At 34.2% G+C, this 26,041-nt stretch overlaps 1 pseudogene; it reads left to right on the top strand.

Annotated features, from left to right (window-relative positions):
• Positions 1–18,036: 18,036 nt before the first annotated feature.
• LOC113623055 (uncharacterized) lies at positions 18,037–18,160 on the top strand (annotated as a pseudogene).
• The last annotated feature ends 7,881 nt before the right edge of the window (positions 18,161–26,041 follow it).

Genomic DNA, 26,041 nt, shown 5'->3' with positions numbered 1-26,041 from the left:
CACATGCCAGAGGTGAGGGAGGGAATGGTGGTCTGAGGTGCAATATTGAGGCTGTACTGAAGTATCCTTTTCTAACCATTTGGTGGTGTGATGTACACTGGGGCAAAAAAGAGGCATATGTATAAATTTAAGAAGCTGAATTACTTAAATTCTGTAATACCTTAGACCCCTAAACAGTATCTCTAACAAAAGGCAGAAGATGGATGCAATTATTCTCTCTCTCACCTGCCAAAGCCATCAGAGCACTATGCAAGTAGTGTATTTCCATTGGCACCTGGAGAGGTCAGCAGGAGGTAAACTTCACTGGTATATCTCTAGCGCATAAACCATAGACTATCAAGCTCCAAGCTATATAAGTTTATTAGAGGTGAGAATAGCTGAATGTTTCAATATATGTGTACATATAACTTTATATCCTATTTTTATAAAAACTTACAATTTCCTTTAAAAATTTTGGCAGGATTTTTCCTCATTTCCAATCTTGGTTGTTCTTTTTCTTTTCCTTTTTGTGTGTTTTATCTCCTATGGTCAAATCTTCCAGAGATGTGCTGGATTTATTCTTTTTATTCTTTTAATTATTCATTCAATAGACCAGTTATTAGTCATTCCTCTATTCTGCTTTTTCTTTTCTAATCAATGTGTAACTTTAAATTTTATCCAATTCCTTAAGTTTTTATAAGGTTTAATCTTTTTTAAAGCTTTGAATAGTTATTTTAATAATCTCATCTTTTATTAAAACAATTTTAAAAGCAAGAAACTTCCTATGAATAATATTTGGGCTGCATTGTATTAGTTTCAAAATGCAGTGCCATTATCTTTACTTTTTTTAAGTACTTTTACATAGAAAATGTTATTTTATTCAAAGGTATGTTTAAATACATACAATTTAACTACATTATTTTTAAATTTTAAGATAAGGTAGATCATATCAATGAGCACACAAAGGACTGTCATACAGTGCTGTCTACCCCATGGCTACTTGAGTCAATTGTTTGGTTCTTTTCATTTTTATGTCATTATAATAGAAGTGTGGTTTTATTATCTATGCAATCCAGTTCAATACCTGTCAATAATACAGTAGATATTAAAGACTACCTAATAACCTTAAGTCTAACTGGTTTCTTCCAAATATTTGAAAACCATGTGAAGCATCAGCAGAAAATTTATGCAAGAACCATAAGTCCTTTAAACATTATCTCTAACAGAAGCCAGATAATGTTAAGCTTAAATATGTTAAAATGTATTACCATTTATAATACTTCCCATCATAATTCATCCAGAGAGATATCTTCAAGGTATCATTGGAATTAATTAGTAAAAATTCATCCATTGGGTTTGGATCACCAATAAGCAGAGCATTTATCTGTGTTTGAGGAGACACATAATAGATAATCTGCTCTACATAAGGTGAGGTAAGTCTGAATGATTCTTCATTTTTTTTTTGCCTTTTTTCTGAGTATGGAGCCAGTGCAACTTTATGATGTATTGCTACACCCTACCAGCAATTGATCATTCACTATTTCATGTACAGATAAGGCATTATAACAGGAGCAGGGCTATATGAATGGCATACAAGGATGGTATAGCTTCAAGTGGACTCTGAGGATTAATATCACTAATTTTTATAGTACTAGTAAAATGAATTATTAAAATATTTAAGATATGTAAACAAGGATATTTTAGTATTAAGACAGAATAAAAATAAACTTTGTTTAAAAGTGAATAGCTGGTTGTTTAGAAACATCTAACATCGTACCTTCAATATTAACATCCTAGAGAATTTAATTTATAATAATTAGCATGATTATTAAATATAGTCATGTGTCATGGTTATCTTAAAGGTTTCTGAATATACAATCTGAGTGCAAAGAGTTTAATTACACTCATTCATAGATATTGTATCATATTCCCTTTAGTCCATTTAAAAAGAGGAATAAATGTCCTCTGAAATATCTTATAAAATATTCTTAATATGGAACAAAATCCAAATAGAATGTTTTTGAAAGTTAAAAGAAGCTAATTACCAGTCTCTTGGAAGTCTTTCTGAAAATAGCTTTTAAATCTTGCCAGATAAGTAGCAGCTTGCCCAAAAGGGGAATAGAGGAATTATTCATAAAATGGCATTTTACATCTAGGAATCTTTCCTGGAAATTAAAAGCTGTTTGGAGAGATTACAAGGCTTTGGGGAAATGGGCAATAAATTGTAAACATCTTCCTAGATTATAGAACAAGATGTAAGGTCATTTTCAATTTTAAATGAGGAACTTGTTTAGGAAAAGGATTGAGAAAGACTGGATCAAGGTATATTAAATAGAGTGATACTTCAGCTCCTACAGGAAATAGGTACTTATATTTAATGAGCTATTACTTTTAAATCTGTTGTAATATATTCAGTTATAATTACACATTTGTGTTTGTATTTGTTTCTGTGTTTGTATTTATATCCATATTTAAGGTAAATAAAAAATGCTGAAATTGTGGCTCTAGAAATTATAAATAATTCCTGAGAGACATGTGATCAGATTGACAAGAGCAGCAAAAACATGTAGAAAAATATATGCGAGGGGGCAATGTAGGAATAAGATTGTAATGGGGGCTCCCCCAGCCCCCAAAGAAACAGCTATAAATCCTGCACATAATGCAAAAGGCAGCTCCTTGAAGACCCTGGGGAGTGAACAAAAGCTGCAGACTGGGAAACCATAACAGGATATCATTAGCTTTAGAATACTATAAACAGATTTTGTTCCAAAGAGGAACAAAATCTTTCATTTGTAGGAGGAAAGACAACAAAAACTGTCAACTTTAAAGTACTGGGAAAAAACAACTGCAAAAGGGAGAAAGAAACAGAAAACCAGTGACACTTAAGGTGCAGGAAATTATCCTGTGCCTAAAACTACAGTTAAAGCGGGTCAAGAGCAACTGTAAAGGCCATAATTCCATTATTCAGGTACTGGGATGGCCAGGATTAAGACATAATCAGACTATCAGAAAACACTCGCCACCATGCCCTGTGCGACTAGGATAACAAGTGCAAATTACAAGTAATGGTTGGGCCTCCTGGGACAAAAGCAAGAGGCAAATTTCAAACAGGCAAAATTCACACTGAAAGCTGAAGGTGCAGCTGACACTGAGAAATGATAAATGGGTCTCCACCCTAAACAACCCTCAAGCAAACTGGGCCCCCCACCCTAAAGGTACTGCTGGAGGAATCTGAAGCCTGTGGTGCACTGTGGTTAACTACAGCAACAACAAATCTCAAACCCTGCCCAAGCCCTGACTACATTAATTCAAACACCTACACTAAAAGCTGAGCAAAAGGAAAGTTATACCCACCTCACTGTAATTAGTAAAAATGTCTTTCAAAAAAGCAAAGGACAAATAAAGACTTTTGCAGATAAACAAAACTGGAAAGGATGCATTTCCATCACATCTACACTAAAAGAAATGTTAAAGGAGGCTCTTTAGGCCGAAGGACTATGACACCAGACAGCAAGATATGCATCTGCACAGTAGAAGAAAAAACACTGGAATAAATGAAAATAAAATAAATTTTACTTTATTTTTTCTAATTCTTAATTGCTCTAAAACATAACTGTGTGATTAAAAATAGTATGAAAGAGTTGTATGTCTATAGTATGTGTAAGAATAAAATGTCAGACTTCTCTGGTGGTGCAGTGGTTAAGAATCCACCTGCCAATGCAGGGGATACTGGTTTGAGCCCTAGTCTGGGAAGATCCCACATGCCGCAGAGCAACTAAGCCTGCACGCTACAAGTACTGAGCCTGCACTCTAGATCCCGTGAGCCACAACTACTGAGCCCGCACACCACAACTATTGAAGTCTGTGTGCCTAGAGCCCATGCTCTACAACAAGAGAAGCCACCGCAATGAGAAGCCCACACACCGCAATGAAGAGTAGCCCCTGCTCGCCACAACTAGAGAAAGCCCGCACGCAACGAAGACCCCACACAGCCATAAATAAATAAATAAATAAATAAATAAATATTTCAAAAAAGAATAAAATGTATACCAATCATAATACAAAGGATGGGAGGAAGGAATTCGGAATTTACTGTTATAAATTCCTTACACTATATGTGAAGTGGTATATTATTTGAGGGTAGAATGATTAATTAAAGATGTATATTGTAGACCATGGGGCAACCACTAAACTTTTTTTATCTACTAAGTTGACCTAATTGACACTGAAAGAACATTTTACCCAACAACAGCAAATACATATTCTTTCAAATACACATGAAACAGTTACCAAAGTAGATTATATTCGGGACCATAAGACAAATTTACACAAGTTTAAGAGAATAGAAAGAATACAAAATGTGTTTTCAATAATATAATTAGACTAATTATCAATTACAAAAAGCTATTTGGAAAAATCCCATGAATACTTGGAAGTTAAACAGCACCCTTCTAAATAACCCATGCATCAAAGATGAAATATTAATATACACTCAATTTTGAACTGAGTGAAAATGAAAATACAACATATCAAATTTTCTGGGGTGCAGCTAAAGTAACGCTTATAGGAAAATGTTTGGCACTGCATGCCTATATTAGAAAAAACAATAAAGAGTCAAATAGTAATTTATGCTTCCACAGTAAGAAATTAGATAAACAAGAGCAAACTAAACTAAAATCAAGCAATAAGATCAGCAATAGTAAAGATAAGATCAGAACCCAAGGCAGTACGGCATTATGCAAACGATAAACACATCAATCAGTGGAGAGCCCAGAACAGACCCATACTGTCAAATGATTTTTTTTTTTAAGAATAAAGGGAAGTCAATGGATAAAGAATGGTCTTTTTCAAGAAATGCTGCTTGAAAATTTTGACATCCATATACATAATCATGTACCTCAATTCATATCTTACACTTTATGCAAAAATTAACTTACAATGTGTTGTGTCCTTAAATGTAAACCATAAAATTATCAACCATCTAGAAAAAACTATGATAAAAAAGCTTTATGACCTTGGGTTAGGAGATAATTTTTAAATACAACACTGAGGGGAAGAGATGAAGATGGTGAAGTAGTAGGACGTGCAGTTTTACATCTTCCCACAAATACATCAAAAATACATCTACATGTGGAATGATTCTCACAGAATACCTACCGAACGCTGGCAGAAGACCTCAGATTTCTAAAAGGGTAAGAAAAATTCCACATAATTGGGTAGGACAAAAGAATAATGAAAAAAAGAAAGAGAAAAGAATTGAGATGGAACCTGCATCACTGAAAGGGAGCTGTGAAAGAGGAAAGGTTCCCGCACTTGGCGAAGTGCCCTCACCAGCAGGGAGATCAGCCACGACAGAGGAGGAGATTTGGAGCCTCGGAGGAGAGCACAGCAACCGGTTTGTGGCAGCCAGAACAGAGAGAAACCTGCACAGACAGTCAGTGCCACTGCCCTGCACTCCCCAGCATGAGAGGCACGTTCACTGGTGTGGGCAGGGGCTGGGTGCTGAGCTTGGGCTTCAGAGATCAGACCTGGGGAGAGAACTGGGGTTGGCTGCATGGAAACAGCCCGAAGTTGGTTGGAGTCTGGTGTGACCACAACTGAGGGTGTATGTGGAGGAAGCCCTGGCCCAGCTTAGAGGTCAGACATCATTGTTTTGGGGGGTGGACAAGAGGAGGAACCCGCCATTGCAGCTTTTTTCCCTGCACATGCTCTCAGGCAACAGGACATGACCTACAGGAGCTCCAGGAGCTGTCGCGAGCTGTCATTGTTGTGGGCTGTGGGAGCACATGCAAGCAGCCACCACCACCCTCCCAGGTTCCAGGAGCAGTTGCAAGCCACCTCCACTGCCATCACAGTTTCCGGGGGCACAAGAGCTGCCACCACAACCTAGAGCCCCAGGAACAGGGAACACCTGCCAAGTCTGCACACACCCTATCAAAGGGATAACAGCTAGCACACACTGAGGAAAGAGATGGCAGGCATCCTTCCTAAAAGACAGCCCTTACACCAAAAATATTAAACCCACACAAGCTACACAGGGAAGCTCCAAAATGCATACAGCCCTCTAAGACCACAGTAGACAATTGTTTCTCCTAAACTCACAGAGTAAGAAAAATACAAGTAAAATGAAGAAGCAGAGGAACTGCTCCCAGTTAAATGGCCAAGAGAATTCCCCTGAAAGAACAAATAATGAAAGACACCGATTTCAAAAAGGAGATAATGAAAATACTGAAAGAATTAAGAAAGGCTATCAACAGAAATGCAGAGTACTATAAAAAGAAACTAGAAAGTACCAAGTTGAGCCAAGAAAAATTAGAAAACTCATTTGCTGAGACAAAAGCTGAGCTAAAGGCAAAGAATAACGGAATGAATATTGCAGAAGAACAAATAAGTGATATGGAAGACAGAATAAAGGAAATCACCCAATTAGAACATCAGATAGAAAGTCAAATGGAAAAAAATGAAAGCAATATAAGAGACCTATGGGATAATATAAAGAAACCTATGGGATAATATAAATGTGCCAGTTTTCACATATTAGGGCTCCCAGAAGGGGAAGAAGGAGAAAAGGGGATTGAAAATGTATTTGAAGAAATTATGGCTGAAAACTTCCCAAAACTAAAGAAGGAAACAGAAATTGAGGTACAGGAAGCACAGAGGATCCCAGACAAGATAAACCCAAACAGACCTACACTAAGACATATTATAATAAAAATTGCAAAAGTTAAAGAGAGTATTCTAAAGTCAGCAAGAGAAAAACAAAGTTAATTATAAGGGAACCCCCATAAGGCTATCAGCTTTTTTTTCTACAGAAATATTGCAGGCCAGAAGGGAGTGGCAAGATATATTCAAAATCCTAAAAGGGAAAAATACACAACCTATAATACTCTACCTAGCAAGATTATCATGTAGAATAGAAAGAGAAAAATAATTTCTCAGACAAGCAAAAACTAAAAGAATACATCAATACTAAACCTGTCCTAAAAGAAATATTGAAAAGTTTTCTTTAAACAGAAAAGAAGCAAGAATCTACAGGAAAGAGAAAAACACAATTGGGAAGTAAATCACTTAAATAAGTATACAGATTTTAAAAAAACATATGAAACATTTTTGTGAAAACAATGATAACTACAATGAACAGCAAAAAGATAAACATGAAGATGTAAAAGAGGACATCAAAATCATAAAATGTGGGGGAGGAGAGTAAGAAAACGTAGATTCTGGTTTTTTTAGAATGTGTTTGAGCCTATATGACTATCAGTATAAAGCAATTAGGTATAGGAAGGGGTTAACATACTTGAAAAACAGGATAACCACAATTCAAAAACATACAACAGATTCATAAAAACCAAAAAAGAAAACACAAGCATAAGATAAAAAGTAATCATCAAACCACAAAAATAAAAACAAAAAGAAACAAAGAAGAAACAGAATCAACTGGAAAACAAGGTTTAAAATGGCAATAAATACATACCTACCAATAATTACCTTAAATGACAATGGACTAAATGCTCCAATCAAAAGATATAGAGTGGCACATTGGATAAAAAAACAAGAGCCTACAATATGCTGCCTATAAGAGACCCACTTTAGAGCAAAGAACACACATAGATGAAAAGTGAGGGGATGGAAAAAGATATTCCATGTAAATGGAAATGATAAGAAAGTGGGGGTCACAATACTCATAACAGAGAAAATAGACTTTAAAGCAAAGACCATAAAGAAAAATAAAGAAGGACATTGTATAATGATAAAAGGATCAATCAAGGAGAGGATTTTACACTCATCAACATATATGCACCTAATATAGGAGCACCCAATTACATAAAACAAATACTACCAGATATAAAGGGAGAAATTGACAGGAATACAGTAATAGTATTCCTTTAACAACGTACTCACATCAACGGACAGATCTTCTAGACAGAAAATCAATAAGGCAACAGAGATACTAAATGATACAACAGAACAGCTAGACTTAACTGAAATTTTCAGACATAACATCCAAAAAAACCAGAATACACATTCTTCTCAAGTGTACATAGAACATTTTCTAGGATTGACCACATAGTAGGGCACAAACCAAGCCTGAACAAATTTAAGAGTATAGAAATAATCTCAAGCATCTTTTCTGATCACAACATAAAACTAAAAATCAACCACAGAAAAAGAAATGAGAAAAAAAATGATTACATTGAGACTAAACAACATGCTACTAAAAAATCAATGGGTCAATGATGAAATCAAAGAAGAAATTAAAAGTACCTTGAGACAAATGACAATGAAAACACAACCATACAAAAATCTATGGCATGCTGCAAAAGCAGTTCTTAGAGGGAAGTTCATAGTGATATAGGCCTTCCTCAAAAAAATAAGAAAAATTTCAAATAAACAACATAACCTACCACTTAAAAGAATTAGAAAAAGAACAAATCAAACCTAAAGTCAGCAGAAGGACGGAAATAATAAAGATCAGAGAGGAAATAAATAAAATAGAGATTAAAAAACAATAGAAAAAAATCAATGAAACCAGGAGCTCGTTCTTTGAAAGGGTAAACAAAATTGACCATCCTCTGGCCAGGCTCACCAAGAATAAAGGTGAGAGAACCCAAATAAGCAAAATAAGAAATGAAAAAGGGGACATGACAGCCAATACTGCAGAAATACAAAAAACCACAAGGGAACACTACAAACAATTATATGCCAATGAATTTGACAACCTAGAAGATATAAACAAGTTTCTAGAAACATGCAGCCCACCAAAACTGAATCAAGAAGAAATAGATAAGCTGAATTAACCAATCATTAGAATTAAATATAATCCATAATAAAGCAAACAAACAAAACCAAAAAAAAAAACCAAAAACTCCCTACAAACAAAAGCCCAGGACCAGGACCAGATGGCCTCACAGGAGAATTCTACCAAACATACAAAGAATTTATACTGATCCTTCTCAAACTCTTCCAAAAGACTGAAGAGGCAGGAACACTCCCAGACATTCTATACATCCACCATCACCCTGTTACCAAAACCAGGTAAAGACACCACCTAAAAGGAGAATTACAGGACAATATCTTTTTTTTTTTTTTTTTTTTTTGCGGTACGCGGGCCTCTCACTGCGGTGGCCTCTCCCGTCGCGGAGCACAGGCTCCAACTTGCAGGCTCAGTGGCCATGGTTCACGGGCCCAGCCGCTCCGCGGCACGTGGGATCCTCCCAGACTGGGGCACGAACCCGCATCCCCTGCATCGGCAGGCGGACGCTCAACCACTGCACCACCAGGGAAGCCCCTGGCCAATATCTTTGATGAATAAAGATTTAAAAATTCTCAACAAAATATTAGCAAACTGGTCTTCCCTGGTGGTGCAGTGGTTGAGAGTCCACCTGCTGATGTAGGGGACGCGGGTTCATGCCCCAGTCCGGGAGGATCGCACATGCCACGGAGTGGCTGGGCCCGTGAGCCATGGCTGCTGAGCCTGCACATCTGGAGCCTGTGCTCTGCAACGGGAGAGGCCACAACAGTGAGAGGCCCGCATACCGCAAAAAATAAATAAATAAAAATTTTAAAAAAATTAGCAAACCGAATCCGACAACACATAACAAAGATCATACACCATGACCAAGTGGGATTCATCTCAATTTCACATGGATGGTTCAACATATGCAAATCAATCAATGTGATACACCACATAAATGAAAGAAAAGACAAAAACCACATGATCATCTAAATAGATGCAATAAAAGCATTTGACAAAATTCATTATCCATTCATGATAAAAACTCTTACCAAAGTGGGTATGGAAGGCACACATCTCAACATAATAAAAGCTATTTATAACAAACCCACAGCCAATATAATACTCAACAGTGAAAAGCTCTAAGCTTTTCCTGCTAAAATCTGGAACAAGACAAGGATGTCCACTCTCACCTCTTCTATTCAACATAGTATTGGAAGTCCTAGCCACAGCAATCAGACAAGAAAAAGAAATAAAACGTATCCAAATTGGAAGGGAAGAGGTAAAATTGTCTTTACATGCAGGTGACATGATACTATATACAGAAAACCTTAAAGACTCTACACATAAACTACTAGAACTGATAAATGAATTCAGCAAGGTAGCAGGAAAAAAGATTAACATATAGAAATCAGTTGTATTTCTTTACACTAACAATGAAATATCAGAAAGGGAATGTAAAAAAAAAAAAAATAACTTTCAAAATTGCACCCCCAAAATTAAAATACTTAGAAATAAACCTGACCAACAAGGTGAAAGACTTATATGCTGAGAACTATAAAACACTAATAAACAAAACTGAAGGTGATTCAAAGAAATGGAAAGATATCTCACGTTCTTGGATTAGAAGAATTAATATTGTTAACATGGCCATACTACCCAAAGCAATCTGCAGATTTAATGTGATTCCCATCAAATTACCCATGACATTTTTCACAGAACTAGAACAAACAATCCTAAAATTTATATGGAACCAAAAAATACCCAGAATTTCCAAAGCAATCCTGAAGAAAAAGAACAAAGCAGAGGCATAACTCCCAGATGTCAGACAATACTACAAAGCTACAGTAATCATAACAGTGTGGTACTGGCACAAAAACAGATATATGGACTAATGGAACAGAATAGGCAGCCCAAATATAAACCCAAACAATTAATCTTTGGCAGAGGAGGCAAGGACATACAATGGGAAATAGACAATCTCTTCAACAGTGGTGTTGGGCAAGTTGGACAGTTGCATGTGAATCAATGAAGTTAGAACACATTCTCACACCATACACAAAAATAAACTCAAAATGGCTTAAACATTTAAACATAAGACATGACACCATAAAACTCCTAGAAGACATCACAGGCAAAACATTCTCTGACATAAATCATACCAATGTTTTCTTAGGTCAGTCTCCCAAGGCAATAGAAATAAAAACAAAAATAAGCAAATGGGACCTAATCAAACTTACAAGCTTTTGAACAGCAAAGGAAACCATAAACAAAACAAAAAGGCAGCCTACAGAATGGGAGAAAATATTTGCAAATGATGTGACCAACAAGGGCTTAATTTCCAAAATATATTTACAAACAGCTTATACAACTCAAAAACAAAAAAACAAACTACCCAATCCAAAAATGGGCAGAAGACGTAAATAGACATTTCTCCAAAGAAGACATATAGATGGCCAATAGACACATGAAAAGATGCTCACCATCACTAATTATTAGAGAAATGCAAACCAAAACTACAATGAGGTACCACCTCATACTGGTTAGAATGGCCATCATGAAAAATTCTACAAATAACAAATGCTGGAGAGGGTGTGGAGAAAAGGGAACCCTCCTACACTGTTAGTGGGAATGTAAGTTGTTGCAGCCACTGTGGAAAACAGTATGGAGGTTCCTCAGAAAACTAAAAATAGAGCTACCATATGATCCAGCAATCCCACTCCTGGGCACATATCCAGACAAAACTATAATTTAAAAAGATGCATGCTCCCCTATGTTCATAGCAGAACTGTTTACAATTGCCAAGACATGGAAACAACGTAAATGTCTATCGACAGATGAAGGGATAAAGAAGATGTGGTACATGTATACAATGCAATTCTACTCAGCCATAAAAAAGAATAAAATAATGCCACTGCATCAACATGGATGCAACTAGAGACTATCATACTAAGTAAGTCAGAAAGAGAAAGACAAATACCTTTTGATATCACTTATATGTGGAATCTAAAATATGACACAAATGAACTTATCTATGAAACAGAAACAGACTCAAGGACATAGAGAACAGATTTGTGGTTGCCAAGGGGGAAGGGTTTGGGGGGAGGGATAGAGTGGGAGGTTTGGGTTAGCAGATGTAAGCTATTATATATAGAATGGGTAAATAAGGTCCTACTGTATAACACAGGGAACTATATTCAATATGCTGGAAAAGAGTATTTTTTTAAATGTGTATATAACTGAATCACTTGGCTGTACAGAAGAAATTAACACAACACTGTAAAACCATTATTATTCAATAAATAAATATTAAAAGCACAACTTATAAAAGAAAATATAAATTTTACTATCTGCCTGTGAAAGACATTGTTAAGAGAATGAAAAAAACAAGTGCAGACTAGACAACAATATCTGTAAAACATATACAGTTCTAACACATGACTTGTATCCAGAAAATATAAGAAATCAATTAAAAATGGTAAAAAAAAAAACCCTAAACTGAAACTTTATCAAAGAAGGTATGTGTACATTTTTGCTCACAAAGTAAGACTTTGTTACATTAGAAAGATTTTGAGAAATTCTTGAGACAGGGGTGTTCATGATGTGGAAAGACTATCAAAATTGGTAGTGGTGCACTGTTTTCATAAATAAAGCTAGTAGGTTCTAGGATGATGGGAAGCATGCCACTGTTCAACAACCATCATTCTGAGGATCTGTTAGATAATAAAACAGCTCCTAGAGGTTTCCAGTACACACAGCCATGGAGTCCCCAAGAAGAAACAGCTGATCAGATTCTGAGAGGACAGCAAGGAGAAGGATGAGAGGCAGCAGTTCTCTTGTCAGCTCTGACTCTTCCGACAAAAATTCTGGTAATGAAATTGGCCCCAAACCAAGAGGTTTACTACCAATTCCAAGATCAAATGATTTAGAAGTCACCTGCTAGAGAAATGGTTGCCAGATGTGCAGCTGATCTGAAAACTTTACTCTGAAATTGTTTTGTAGTCTTTCCTTATTTATGCCTATCTCAAAACATAAAACATATGCCTACATACTAGTCATCTCACTCAAATCATTTCCATTCATTTGACAATATTAACTGTTACCTACTATATACCAGGCAGAACATTTTAAATCACTAGTACCAAGGAAGAGAAATCGGGCATAAATGACACCTAGATTTGAATTAACCTTAAAGATCATGTGCAAAACTGAGTAAGCCCCGTGTTTAGGATATAGCTTTGTAAATCCTACCAGTTAATGTTTCATGGGGTTGGTTATGAGTTAGGACCTAGGCGGGTGCTTCTTAAGGTTTAGTGTGCATGTGAATTCATTCAGATCTTATTAACGTGCAGATTCTGTTGCAGTAATTCTGAGGTCGGGTCCAAAATTTTGCGTTTCTAAACGGTTCCAAGCTGATGCAGATACTGCTGGTCTGTGGAACACACTTGGAATTTTAAGAGCCTAGAATACTGAGTGCTTCTCAGTACTGAGTAAATTCAGAGTAACTTTATGTAGTCCCACACATGACCAAAGAAGATGCTGCTACTGCAGGTCTTGGGGCAAGACCAGGCTGCAATAAGTGCAAAAATCATTTGTAGCTTTAAACACATAGTTTTAATCTGAAGGTTCTTACTTTGTGTCATCACATTTAAAAAAAATCTTAGTCTAGAAAATTTACTTTAGGAAGTACTAATATCAATAAATTTTAGCAAAATTCCTTTAAAAACTAAAAATAAACATCATATACAAATAAACCCATACTGAGGTTCAGATAATATATTTGAAAATTCATTTAGAAACAATATTACATTGGAAGATCATGTTAACAAACTCTCCATAATTTTACCTTAGCAAGTAACACCTAATATTTTAAAGAGTGTTATCTACTTGTCCAAAAATTATTAAACTTTATGTGAATGAGGTATTATAAATGAAATCTCTCCTCAATTTCTGGCCACCACCAAGTTGAGAAATGAGGTTATTTTTTCAGGGATAATTTATTCATTGATTTTATTTGTATTCTTTCTACTTCAGAATGTAAAATAGCAACCTATCATAACTGAGATTAGAATTGCCATTTCTTTATCATAATGCTCACTCAGGCAATGAAAGAAAAACAAAAGAGTTGCCTAGTTCTATTTGATTTGTTTCTTCTGCTCATAATGATACCTTGTAGTTTTCTAAATTATTATTGGAACAGAATTTTATTTTTCACTTTAAATGAATTTTTTTCTTCTTTTTCCTAAACCTGTTTATTTCTAAAACTATTTATATTTTATCTTTAAAATTGATTTTTCTCATCACCTTATAATTTAATTTTTACTTTATATATGTGTATATATATACAAACACATACACACAAATATAGAATATTTTTAAATAAAATTAATTTTATTTGAAGAAACAGGTATATATTCAAAGAAGAAAAAAATGCTTAACTAGAAATAAGTTCTCCTATTCACTTCACAGGGTTTTATTGTCAAGGTGTCTTGTTTATTAATAGCGTATTTAGTATGTATAAGCAGGGCCAGTGAACACACTATGTGAGTTTTGTAGAAGCATAACTTTAAAATTCTCTCTCTCTTATCTTAGCTTGTTTAACAATACTGTGATCTTGAACCTCTAATTTAGTCTTTAAATATGTAAGGAATATATTTAAATGCATTCTCCATTAACTATCTATTACTTTTATATTAAAGCTAAAGCAAATATAAAGGTGTGAGGTAAAATTCATGTTTTATGGCAAGACAAGAAAAATTTAAACATAAAATTTAAACATTTTTCTCTGCCCTTTGGCCTCTTCTCTCCACTCTACTGTGCACTGTGTATCTGCATTATGCATGGACAAAACCTCCCCCATTGCCAGAAATATCTGCTCATAAAGAGCAACACTCTCCTAGCAATAATAAGACAATTCCTTAAAAGATAACCTTCCTTTTTGATCTTGTAAGGGGTCACATGACACACTTGAAGACCTGTACTTGAAGACCTGACTCAAAGAACTTATATAATCATGTTTTGACTTCTAATGGGTGAAACAGTTCTCAAAGCTTTCTGAGATGCTATTCCCAGGTTATAATTTGGCTCAAACATAAATTTTCCATTACTTTCTTAGATAGTTTTCCATCAACAAAGGAAACAATGAAACTTATTACATAATTATTAATACGTAATTATTAATATGTAATATTATAGAATTATTCAATTTAATCTCATGCATTTTGAAAATATATTTGCATATCTAATTTGTAGCATTAAAATATAACATCACTACTCTAGGAGTTAATTCAAGAAGCAGATCATTTACAAATATATTAAGCTGTAAAGACCATAAAACTATGTAAAATAAAATGGATAAATGAGAAATTTCACTTTTTTTTTTTTTTTTGACTTATGTTAAGCATGAACCAGCATTTGGAGATGTTTGTTTGGATTACACAGAATACAGTGTAGTTATTATTTCATCAGTGTGTTCTTTTCATTGCATACTTTATAGCATTGCATATATAGCCTGCGAGCATTTCCATAATGATTGCATCAAAAAAATTACTCTTAGGTAAATATACACAAACCACTTTTATCCTTCAAGAATAGTGGTATTTTAATAAACTTTCTTTTCAAAAAATATTTGCAATTTCCAAGCCTCTCTGAATTCTCTATACTTTCAATCAGGTAAATGAAATCTATCCTCATTTTGAACTCAACTGTTTAAAAATAATAGAGTAAAATTTCACCCTTTATTCATTAGTTATAATTTGCATATAGTTATTTTAGGGCATTCTGACATTCAGCTGATATTACTGAATGCCTATTTCATTTCATCTGCAGTATTCATTGCACATAACCTTATACATTGTTAGCATCAATAAATTATATAATAGTAATACATTTTTTCAATTTAATAAATAGTTCCTAGTCTAAAAGGCTGAGCTAAGTAATATTGGCAATTGTTTTAACGCTGGATCTCTCAGAACTGGCAATATGTTAATGTACATTATGACTTCTCAAGAGGAAGATTTTCCAGGATTTCCCAAGGTTTTCTGATCATGGAACTTATTGTTTGTACAGTATGTCTCAAAACTATTGTGCTGTGGTACATAATTTGTTATTGGGGGGGGGTTTGACATAAAGTACTGTGTAAGAAATAACGGCAAAATATATAGATTTTTAAGTGGTCACTCGCCTTAATAAATACTTATTTAACTGAGTACATACCCATTAAAAGGACAATACAGCACTTTTACAACACATATAAAATGTGATTAATAAAATAACTTATTTCCATAAAATTTGAGATTTTAGAGAGCCCATCTGACTATAACTTATTTAGCACAACTTAGGAAATGTTTTGTGGTAGAGACATGTTAGTATAAGTCTGTTAGATCTAGGGTTTAGATCACTCCTAGAGGATTGTTTACAATCCTTGGCACACATTTTAAGAGAGAAGCAAACAGTTATTTGTTGAAAACAGAGGAACTGAGATGGTAAATGGGCCACATATTTGATGACCAGAGGTACTGAGATTAATGTGAGGAAAGGAGAAAACAGACTTTTTACTTTACAATGTGTAAGCTAACTGTTCAAAAGTATAGAAAACTTCTTGGGAAAGAATGGATTTCTCTGTTAATGAAGGTACTAAAACATGGATAAATTTATTACTTCTTTCTTAGACTCCTAAAGAGAATACAAGGGTCAAATGAAATGTTACAAAAATACATTTTCAAACTTTACATTCTATGATTCTATAGTCCAGGAATAAAAAAGCAAGCTTTCTATTTTGTAATATGTGGACTGTTCACATATTCTAAGTAGACAGAAATAAAATTAGTTCATATAATAGCCAAATTTATCCCATTTTATCTTATTTAATCAACATGTAAATTCTGAAGAGATAATAAACATCAAAATCCTACTAAACCCAATGGCTTTGGGGTCTTGTCCAAATGAAATCATTCCCTCCTCCTTTGATTCTACTTGACCTTTTATGAAAGAAAAACCATCACCAGATTGTTAGGTTTGAAATTGCTATAGAAAATTAGTATAATTTTGAAACAATAGATGGATGGGAAACATTATAATTATCTCAAATGACTAGGCCAAGACAGACATTTTAATAAATGATGTTGGGACAATAGGGAAGCCATTTAGAAAAACTTGAAATCAGATCCTATAAGGTAACACACAGCTACACAAATTCTAAGAGAAATAAATGACTGAATTCCTTGATTACCTGAATGTATGGGAAAGCTTTCAGACTATAAATCAAAATGCAGAAGCGATAAATGAATAAAGTAATAAATGTGACTACAAATTTAAAAGTATATACTTTTACACTGCTAAAAATACCTCAAAGTCAAATATAAACAAAAAACCTGGGAGAAAATGTTTGCAAAATATATCAGACAAAAGACAAAATCCATTATATATAAAAATCAAGGATTTTTTTTTTAATTGAGAAAATAAGGAGTCCAGTTTCTAGTCAGAATGGAGTAAGAAGGATCAGAATATCCTCTCATTTGAAACAACTATGACAAAACATACGATACAATGACACTCAAGTTACTGGACAACAGACAGTGAAGGACAGCCCTCCCTAAAAGACTGGAAACAACTTAAGTGAGCCTGACAATTGTCCCAGGTGACATCCTGGAGAAAGTTTCTGGGGAAGAGTGAAGGAAAGAGAGCCTAGGCAAATACAATTGTCTCTCTGGTTGAAGAATGGAGCTGGGATCTAAGGAAACCTAGACAGCTTCACAGAGAAATTTTATAAGACAGAGTGCTGGAGAGGGAGAGCTGCACGTAGCAGCAAGGAGAGGATGTCACAGATCTGAAGAGGGTCCCTATCAATATTCAGTTGAATACGGATTGCTCATTTGTATGAGGAAACTAAGGTCTTAGAAAGAATCACCTAAAAAGATTATAAGAAAAAGGGAACAGAGTTCATACAGGGCTTAGAAAAATTCCTGTTCTCACCAGCTTGAGTGAAAAAAAACAACTTGTAATTAATGGGGCCACAGCTAGAATAGTCAGAGTCTTGACTCAGTAGTAGGGAAAGATTATTAGTCCAAACACAGTTCTAGTTTCACCTAACAAAAAGTAAGACCCAAATGATCAAACTCTTTCCAAGTAATCTGATCATGTTCCAGATAAAACGGTAAAGGATATTTATAGGAAACAAAATTGCCCTTACACATAAAAAGATAAAATTCACAATGTCCAGAATCTAATTAAAAAATCACCAGGAATGCAAAAAAGTATGACACAAATTACAAAATGAAAATATATCCCTAAATGAGGAAGAAAAATCCATTAAAACTGACCCAAGCTTTGCGCAGTGGCAGTATCATAGCCAATGAGGTTTATCCGAGGCGCGATTATTGCTAATTGAAAACTGACCCAGAAAATGATAGAATTAGTACTCGTTGAAAGTTATTATACATTCAAAAAGCTAGAGGAAAGACTGAACATGTTAAGGAGAGACATGGATAATATAAAAAACTCTCAAATCAAACATCTTGATATGAAAACAAAATGTCACAGATAAAAAAATACACTGGATGAGATTAATGATTGGTTAGACATTTACAGATAAGATTAGAGAACTTAAAGATGTAGCAATAGAAACACTCCAAAATGAAACACAGAAAAAAGAAGATGTCTGAAAACTATGGCCTCTGGGCTAAATCCAAACATGCCCACTTGTTTCCATATTGTTTATGACTATTTTACCAGTGTAAGAGTTGAGCAGTTTGTGATAAGGACTATAGGCCCACAAAGTCAAAAATATTTACTATCTGGCTCTTTACGGAAAAGTTTACAAACCCTTGTTCTAGCCGATGCAATAAGCATATATGATAATGAAAATAATGATGGGTATGATGATGGAGGTAGTAGCAGTATATTATTTGCTTAGGAAGAAATTAAATTTGTATTCACAGAAAACATCATAATTTATAGAAAATTTCACTGAATCTACTAAGAAGCTACCATAAGTGAACACATGAGTTTAGCAAAATTATTGGATAAAATATATAAAATTTAACTGCATATCTATAAACTGGCGATCAACAATCAGAAATTAAAATTATAAAAACAATACCATGTACACTTGCATTAATAATACAAAATATTTAGGAATAAAGCTGACAAAAATATGGTCAATAGCTATACACTGAAAACCACAAAACTTTGCTGAGAGGAACTAAAGAAGCCTTAAATGGCAGGGGGGAACTGACTACAAAGGGCCACAAGTGATTTTTTAGAGTAATGGAAATATTCTATTTCTGGATTATAGTGTTGGTTGCATGGCTATGTCAGAACTCATCACATTTGTACACTTTAAAAGGGTGAATTTTATCACATTTATAACTTAATAAGTTTGTCCCAAACAAATCCTATTTCTTTTAAAGTGCGAAAGACATGAATAATTAAAAATAAAAAATAAAATTAAACATGAATGATGTAAACTTATGGTAAAGGATACAAAAATTAAAACTATAGTGCAATGCAATTCCTCACCCATCAGATCAGCCAAAATTTAAAAATTAGGCTAAATTGGGAGATTGGGATTGACAAATACACACTAGTATATATAAAATAGATAACTAATAAGGACCTACTGTATAGCACAGGGAAATCGACTCTATACTCTGTAATGGCTTATACAGGAAAAGAAACTTAAAAAAAGAAAAAAAAAAGAGTGGATATATGTATATGTGTAACTGATTCATTTTGTTGAAACTAACACAACATTGTAAATCAACTATACTCCAATAAAAATTTAAAAAAAAACGCTATAGGAAAACTGAGGCTCTCATACATCACTGATGGGAAGGCAATCATGAACAAATTTGGCAATAACTAACAAAACTATATGCTGTTTATTCTTCCTCATTGAAATTCCATTTCTAGGAATTTACCTTGAAGATACAACCACAACAATACAAAAATACATATGCATGGGATTATATATTATAGGATTGCTACTGAACAACACTGGAGACCATTAAATGTCCCAACACAGAACTTTGCTTGAATAAACTGTGGTACACGAGCATAAGTGTAAAAAGCAATGTGCAAATGAACACCCACACCCACCCACCCAAACTGTAAGAAAGAAGAAATAATGAAACATGCATAATTTGCTTACTTTAACAGATTGAAACTGAAGGACCATACTTCCAGGAACAATGTCATGAGGCAGTACTGCAATCCCCTCTGCAGAAAATAAATATAAAATTGGAAAATGTTATTTAAAATCAACACCTCAGGCACTAAAAAAAAGAACTAAAAATTCAGATAACAACTTGAGAAGTATTTATGCATGATAATTTGTTACTGTGTTGTGTAAGCACACAGAATTTTGGTATTCTTGCCCCATAATCCCACCCTCACTTAGAGCTGCAAAGCCTGCCGCTTTACCAGACAGAGGTACTGAGTACCCTTTGAGGCAAGCATCAGGAGCTTCCAGTATTTTAAAAGGCAGATTTTGGAAATGAGAGACCTGAAGACTGACTGTGAAAATAAACTTACCACACAAGCCTCCCTGGCTGAAGGCTGACTAAAGTACCTACACCTAAGGAGACCCTAGAAGCCCAGTGAAAATTGAAAGCCTGGGGAGACTTGAGAATTTTCTGTCTCTTTGAATGTGTTCCTCAAATCACACACACAACTCAGAGAGCAAAGGGTGGAAGCCTTAATTGCTTGAAGTATCTGACCTTAACCTTTGACTGACTTTAAAGTATGCAGGAAGGGGCTTCCCTGGTGGCGCAGTGGTTGAGAGTCCGCCTGCCGATGCAGGGGACACGGGTTCATGCCCCAGTCCGGGAAGGTCCCACATGCCACGGAGCGGCTGGGCCCGTGATCCATGGCCGCTGAGCCTGTGCGTCCAGAGCCTGTGCTCTGCAATGGAAGAGGCCACAACAGCGAGAGGCCCGTGTACCACAAAAAAAAAAAAAAAAAGTATGCAGGAAGAAGCTATGCTATTGGAAAAAGAAAGCAAAACGCAGAGATGGCATACTAGAGGGAGATAGATTTCACAGTATGAACACAGAAATTTTAATTGCCTATTAAACAACTAATTAAATGAAATGAATAAACAAATAAAAATACAGAAATTCTCAGTAAATCAAAATAGAATCAGAGGTTGCTGCATTGTATTGTCCACAATGTCCAGTTTTCCAATAATTATTAGCTGTGCAAAGAAATATGGAATATTCATGAACAGTCAGGGGAAAGAAAAATAGAGCCAATAGGAATAACTCTGAATGTCTGAGTGTGCCCAGATGCTGGATTTAGCAGACAAAGGCTTCAAAGCAGCTTTTATATATATGTTCAAAACTTAAAGAAAAAGGAAGAATTATAAGATTATGTGCTAAGAATTAGTGAACAAATAGGGCATCTCATTAGAGAAATGGAAACTATGAAATAATCAACTGGAAATTTTAGAGTTGAAATACACAATCAAAATTCTCCAGATGGGTTTGACAGCAAATTTGAGATGTCAGAGAAAGACTCGATGAATTTCAAAGTAGACTAACAGTAACTGTCTAACATCAAAAACAGAAAAAAAAAATAGAAGAAAAATGAAAGAATCTCAGAGATGCGTGGCACATGTCAAGCATTCCACAGTAAGTGAAAGTGGAGTCCCAGAAGGAGAAGAAAAAGAGAAAGGAGCAGAAAAATATTTGAAACAATGGCCAAGAACATCTCCAATTTGCTATACAATAACTTTCAGATCCAAGAAACTTAACAAATCTCATGAAGGAAATCATACATAGATCCATCACAATCAAAGTGTTAAAAGTCAATACAATAACAAGACCAAGAGAAAATACAAAACATTTGGGGGCAATGAATAGTATTAATGATTGGCATTTCATCAGAAACAATGGAAGCCAGAAGAATGGTATATCAAAGGTATTGAAAGGAAAACAAATTAGCTGTCAAGTAAGAATTTTATATCTGGTGAAACTACCTTTCAAAAACTAAGGTGTAAAAAAAGACGTTCCTAAGTAAAGAAAACCTGAATTTGTTGCTACCAGATTTGTGCTACTAGAAATGCTAGTGGAAGTCCTTGAGACTGAAGAAAAATGCACAAAAAGGTAATCTGGATTGACAAGAAGGAATAAAGACATTGGAAATATTAAATATGGAGGTTAATATAAAAGTATACATACAGCATTTCCTTCTTTGACTTTCTTTAAAAGACATGGTTGTTTAAAACAAAAATTGTAAAATTATATTTTGAGATTGATACTGTATATACATGTAATACATATCACAATAACACACAAAAAACAGGAAATGAAACTATACTAATGCTAAGTTTTTATATCTAATGGAAGCAAATATGTATTTATTTGAAGTACACCGTTATAAACTAAAAATGCATATTGTAATCCTTAGAGAAACTATTAAAAACGATATAAATAAGCACAACTAAAAATTCAATAGAGGAATTAGAATTGTATAATAAAACATTTTTACACAAAAGAAAGCAGTAAGGGAGGAACAGAGGAACAAACTTATGATACAAAATAAATATTAAGGTGGCAAAAAAGTCAATCATATCAATAAATACTGTTTATGGCTTAAATAACATAATAGAAAAGGCAAATATTGTTATACTAGGGTAAAAAAGAAAGCTCCAAGCATATGCTTTCTATAAGAGATTCAAATTAAAATCAGACACAATGGGGTTGAAAATAACAGAATGCAAACACAAATCACAGGAAAGATGAGCAATTATTCTTATATCAGAAAATATATGTTTAAAACAAAAAATATTAGTAGAGATAAAGATGGAGATTTTTATGATTATACAAAAGTCAATACAACAGAAGATACAACAATTACAAATGTAAAAGTACCTAACAACTGAGCTTCAAAATACATGAAGCAAAAATTTAGAAAATTAAAAGAAAAATTAGAGAAACATTTATAGGTGGAGATATTAACATTTTCTTAGTAGCTGATAGAAAACATAGATAGAAAATCAGTAATAATATAGAAGACCTGAAAACAATATCAACCTCCATGATCTAATTGACAATTGTAGAAAACTTCATCCAACAACACAAAAATATATATTCCTTTCAAACAGCCATGGAAAATTCACCAGGATAGAACGTATGCTGGATCATAAAATAAGTCTCAATAGATTTAAAAGGTCTGAAATCAAACATTACCAAAAGTGACTCACAAAGAAATTTAAAATTTTAATAGCTGTGTATCAAGTTAAGAAGACTGCAGGTTAAAGGTAAATATACACAACTCTATTTTATCAATTTTATTTCTATATACTAACCAAAAACTTCCTAAAATGAAATTAATACACAGATTCCATTCACAATAGCATAAAAGTTCATATTTAACAAAAAATGTGTAAGACCTAGAAACTGAAAACAACACAACACTGCCACAAGAAATTAAAGACGACCAAGATAAATGGAGAGAGATATCATGTCCATGAATTGGAAGACTTAATAAGTGCTAAGATGTCAAATTTCCTGAAATTTATTTATAGATTCTATAAATAAACCAAACAAATCCAAATTCCAGCAACCTTTTGCATAAATTGACAAATTGACTATAAAATTTTTTGTAGAGATGCAAAGGATACAATATATCCAAAACAATTTTGAAAAAGAATAATAAAGTTAGAGGATCTACAACCTGATTCTAAGATTTACTATAAATCTACAGTAATCAAGACGATATGGGGACTTCCCTAGTAGCGGACTGGTTAAAAATCCGCCTGCCAATGCAGGGGACATGGATTCGATCCCTGGTCTGGGAAGATCCCACATGCCGCAGAACAACTAAGCCCGTGCATCACAACTACTGAGCCTACACTCTAGAGCCTTGCAAGCCACAACTACTGCGCCCTCATGCCACAACTACTGAAGTCGGCATGCCTAGAGCCCATGCTCTGCAACAACAGAAGCCACCGCAATGAGAAGCATGCCCACTGCAATAGAGGAGCCCCCGCTCTCCGCAACTAGAGAAAGCCCGCGTGCGGCAACAAAGACCCAACGCAGCCAAAAATAAATAAATAAAATACATAAATTTATTTTAACAAAAGATATGGTATTGGTATATGGATTACACCAATACCGTATCATCTTGACATAGATATATGTCATATATATACACACTTATTATATATACTTATACATCATTTACATATTATACATGTACATGTATGTATGCTGATTAGTGGAACATACAGAGTCAGAAAAGAAATCCATACAAGGTCAACTGATATTCTCCAAAGATGCCAGATAATTCATTGGTATTGGTTCACAACCTCAGGAGTTCCCCAGGTGATTTTGAAACTCGTCCTCAAACACAGAGGGCAAGAAGTGACCAAAGAAAGAGGAAGACCACAACAAATTGGTAGGTGGCAGGTTTAATAAACAAGGGAACTTACATATGAGGTTTGTCTTGGGTGGCAGCAAGATGAGTAGTAGATCTCTGCACTCACCTTCCAGAATCTTAAAAGTTTATATAGAAGCCTTAACTGGGTTCAGTCATGTATACTGTCCAGATGGTCTCAACACCATCTTACTATCTCAAGGCTGTGTCCTTGAAAATGGCTCCCACTGTGAGAGTAGTGGGTGTGACATACATTCCAAGGAAAGAGCTGGGGGGAGGAACCAGCTCTTGGGTCATGTCTTCTCTATGATCTCTACCAACAATTAGGGAAAGGATAATTGTGGGTTTTTTCTTTCAATAAATGATATTAGAATAACTGTATACCCTTAAAGGATCAATAAAGGAATATCGACTAATGATTTATTTCATTCAGTGGATTATATTCCAGTACTTATTTATTTTTATGCATAAATTGTCCCTTATTTGGCCCTCTGGACCATTTCATGGCTCCTTTAATATAAGTGGTAAAGTTGGAATAATAAAAATTGTTTGGGCAAGACTCATTAATAGATTCCACATCTAAGGGAGGATTCTGATGAGAAAACAATAGACAAACGCAAAATAAGAAATATTTTATTTTAAAAACAAATATCAGTGTCTTAGAAAGACTAAAGAATACCACCAGATTAAAGGAGATTACAGGGACATGACATCTAAACGCAGTATGTAATCATGGAGAGGATCCTGTATTGCAGGTGGAAATATTATAAAAGGAAAATGGGTCCTAGCCACTGGGTAGCTGATAGGATTGAGATACAGATTATCAAAGTATCATATCAATGTTAAATTTTCACTGGGTAGCTGACAGGATTGAGATACAGATTATCAAAGTATCATATCAATGTTAAATTTTCTGAATTTCATAATTGTATTATGATTTTAAAAGAAATATACACAAAATATTATTAGAAACAAAAAGAAGTAAAGACACAGCTATAAAGCAAATATGCCAAAATGTTAAAAATTGATGAATATGAGTAAAGGATATACTGGAGTTTTTTGTAATATTATTCTTCTTATATTTTTCTAAGTTCAAAATTATTTCAAAATAAAAGTTAAAAAAGACCCCACAATAACCATATATAAGGTAACACAAAACTCAACATATTTCAACAAACTGGGAGGCAAACTTTAGTTAAGGAAAGCCAATTTATGAAGAAAACAATCAAAACCAAAACTTATTTTTATTTAATGTAAGGAAATAGTAGGCTTATCTTAAGAAAACATGAGTAAAAATACAAATATAAGCCTCATGAGAAAGTAAACATTATATGAAAATAATTTTGCTCTTTTTATTTTCCAAAGCGTTGAGCACCAATCCATATGTGGGTAGATAAGATAAAGATAAATAAGTGCAGCCAAAAGACAGACTTCTTTTCTGTAAGTGCAAAATAGTCTGTTAAATTTTTAACCTTTGAAAAAACGTTTGTATGTGGAACATTCTCAAGTTACAGTTCATCCACTACACTGTGATAGAACACCACCTCATCATATATCATTAAATTAAAAGATATGCACTTTACTAATTAATCTCAAAACCCATATGTTCTCTGGAATGGTTTGGAGTTAATACACAGGAATAATTAGTTTTTTAATGCATTTATACATACTTATGGTAATCTTACTTGTTGAAACCAAATATTTCAATCATGTCAATGCTCATACTTACTAACCAAAACATCTGAGCGTGGGCACAGAATTTAAAAAGAAAAGTTTCCTAAAATTATGGAATAGAAATGGGATAAAAGAAAATGTCTCTTTCATCCTTTGTATTCAGATATTACTATAATTAAATTTAGAGTTGTGACTGGCACTTAGCAAATTAATGGGGTTTAGATATGTGAAATACAATCCAAGGACATTTAACAAGGAAGTAGAGAAAACAAAAAT

Source organism: Aethalodelphis obliquidens, unplaced genomic scaffold, assembly GCF_003676395.1.
Source record: "Aethalodelphis obliquidens isolate GAN/ISIS:26980383/991018 unplaced genomic scaffold, ASM367639v1 scaffold10, whole genome shotgun sequence".
NCBI classification, from domain to species: domain Eukaryota; kingdom Metazoa; phylum Chordata; class Mammalia; order Artiodactyla; family Delphinidae; genus Aethalodelphis; species Aethalodelphis obliquidens.
Note: the sequence above shows the minus strand (reverse complement) of the source record. Positions and strands in the feature narration are given on the sequence as shown.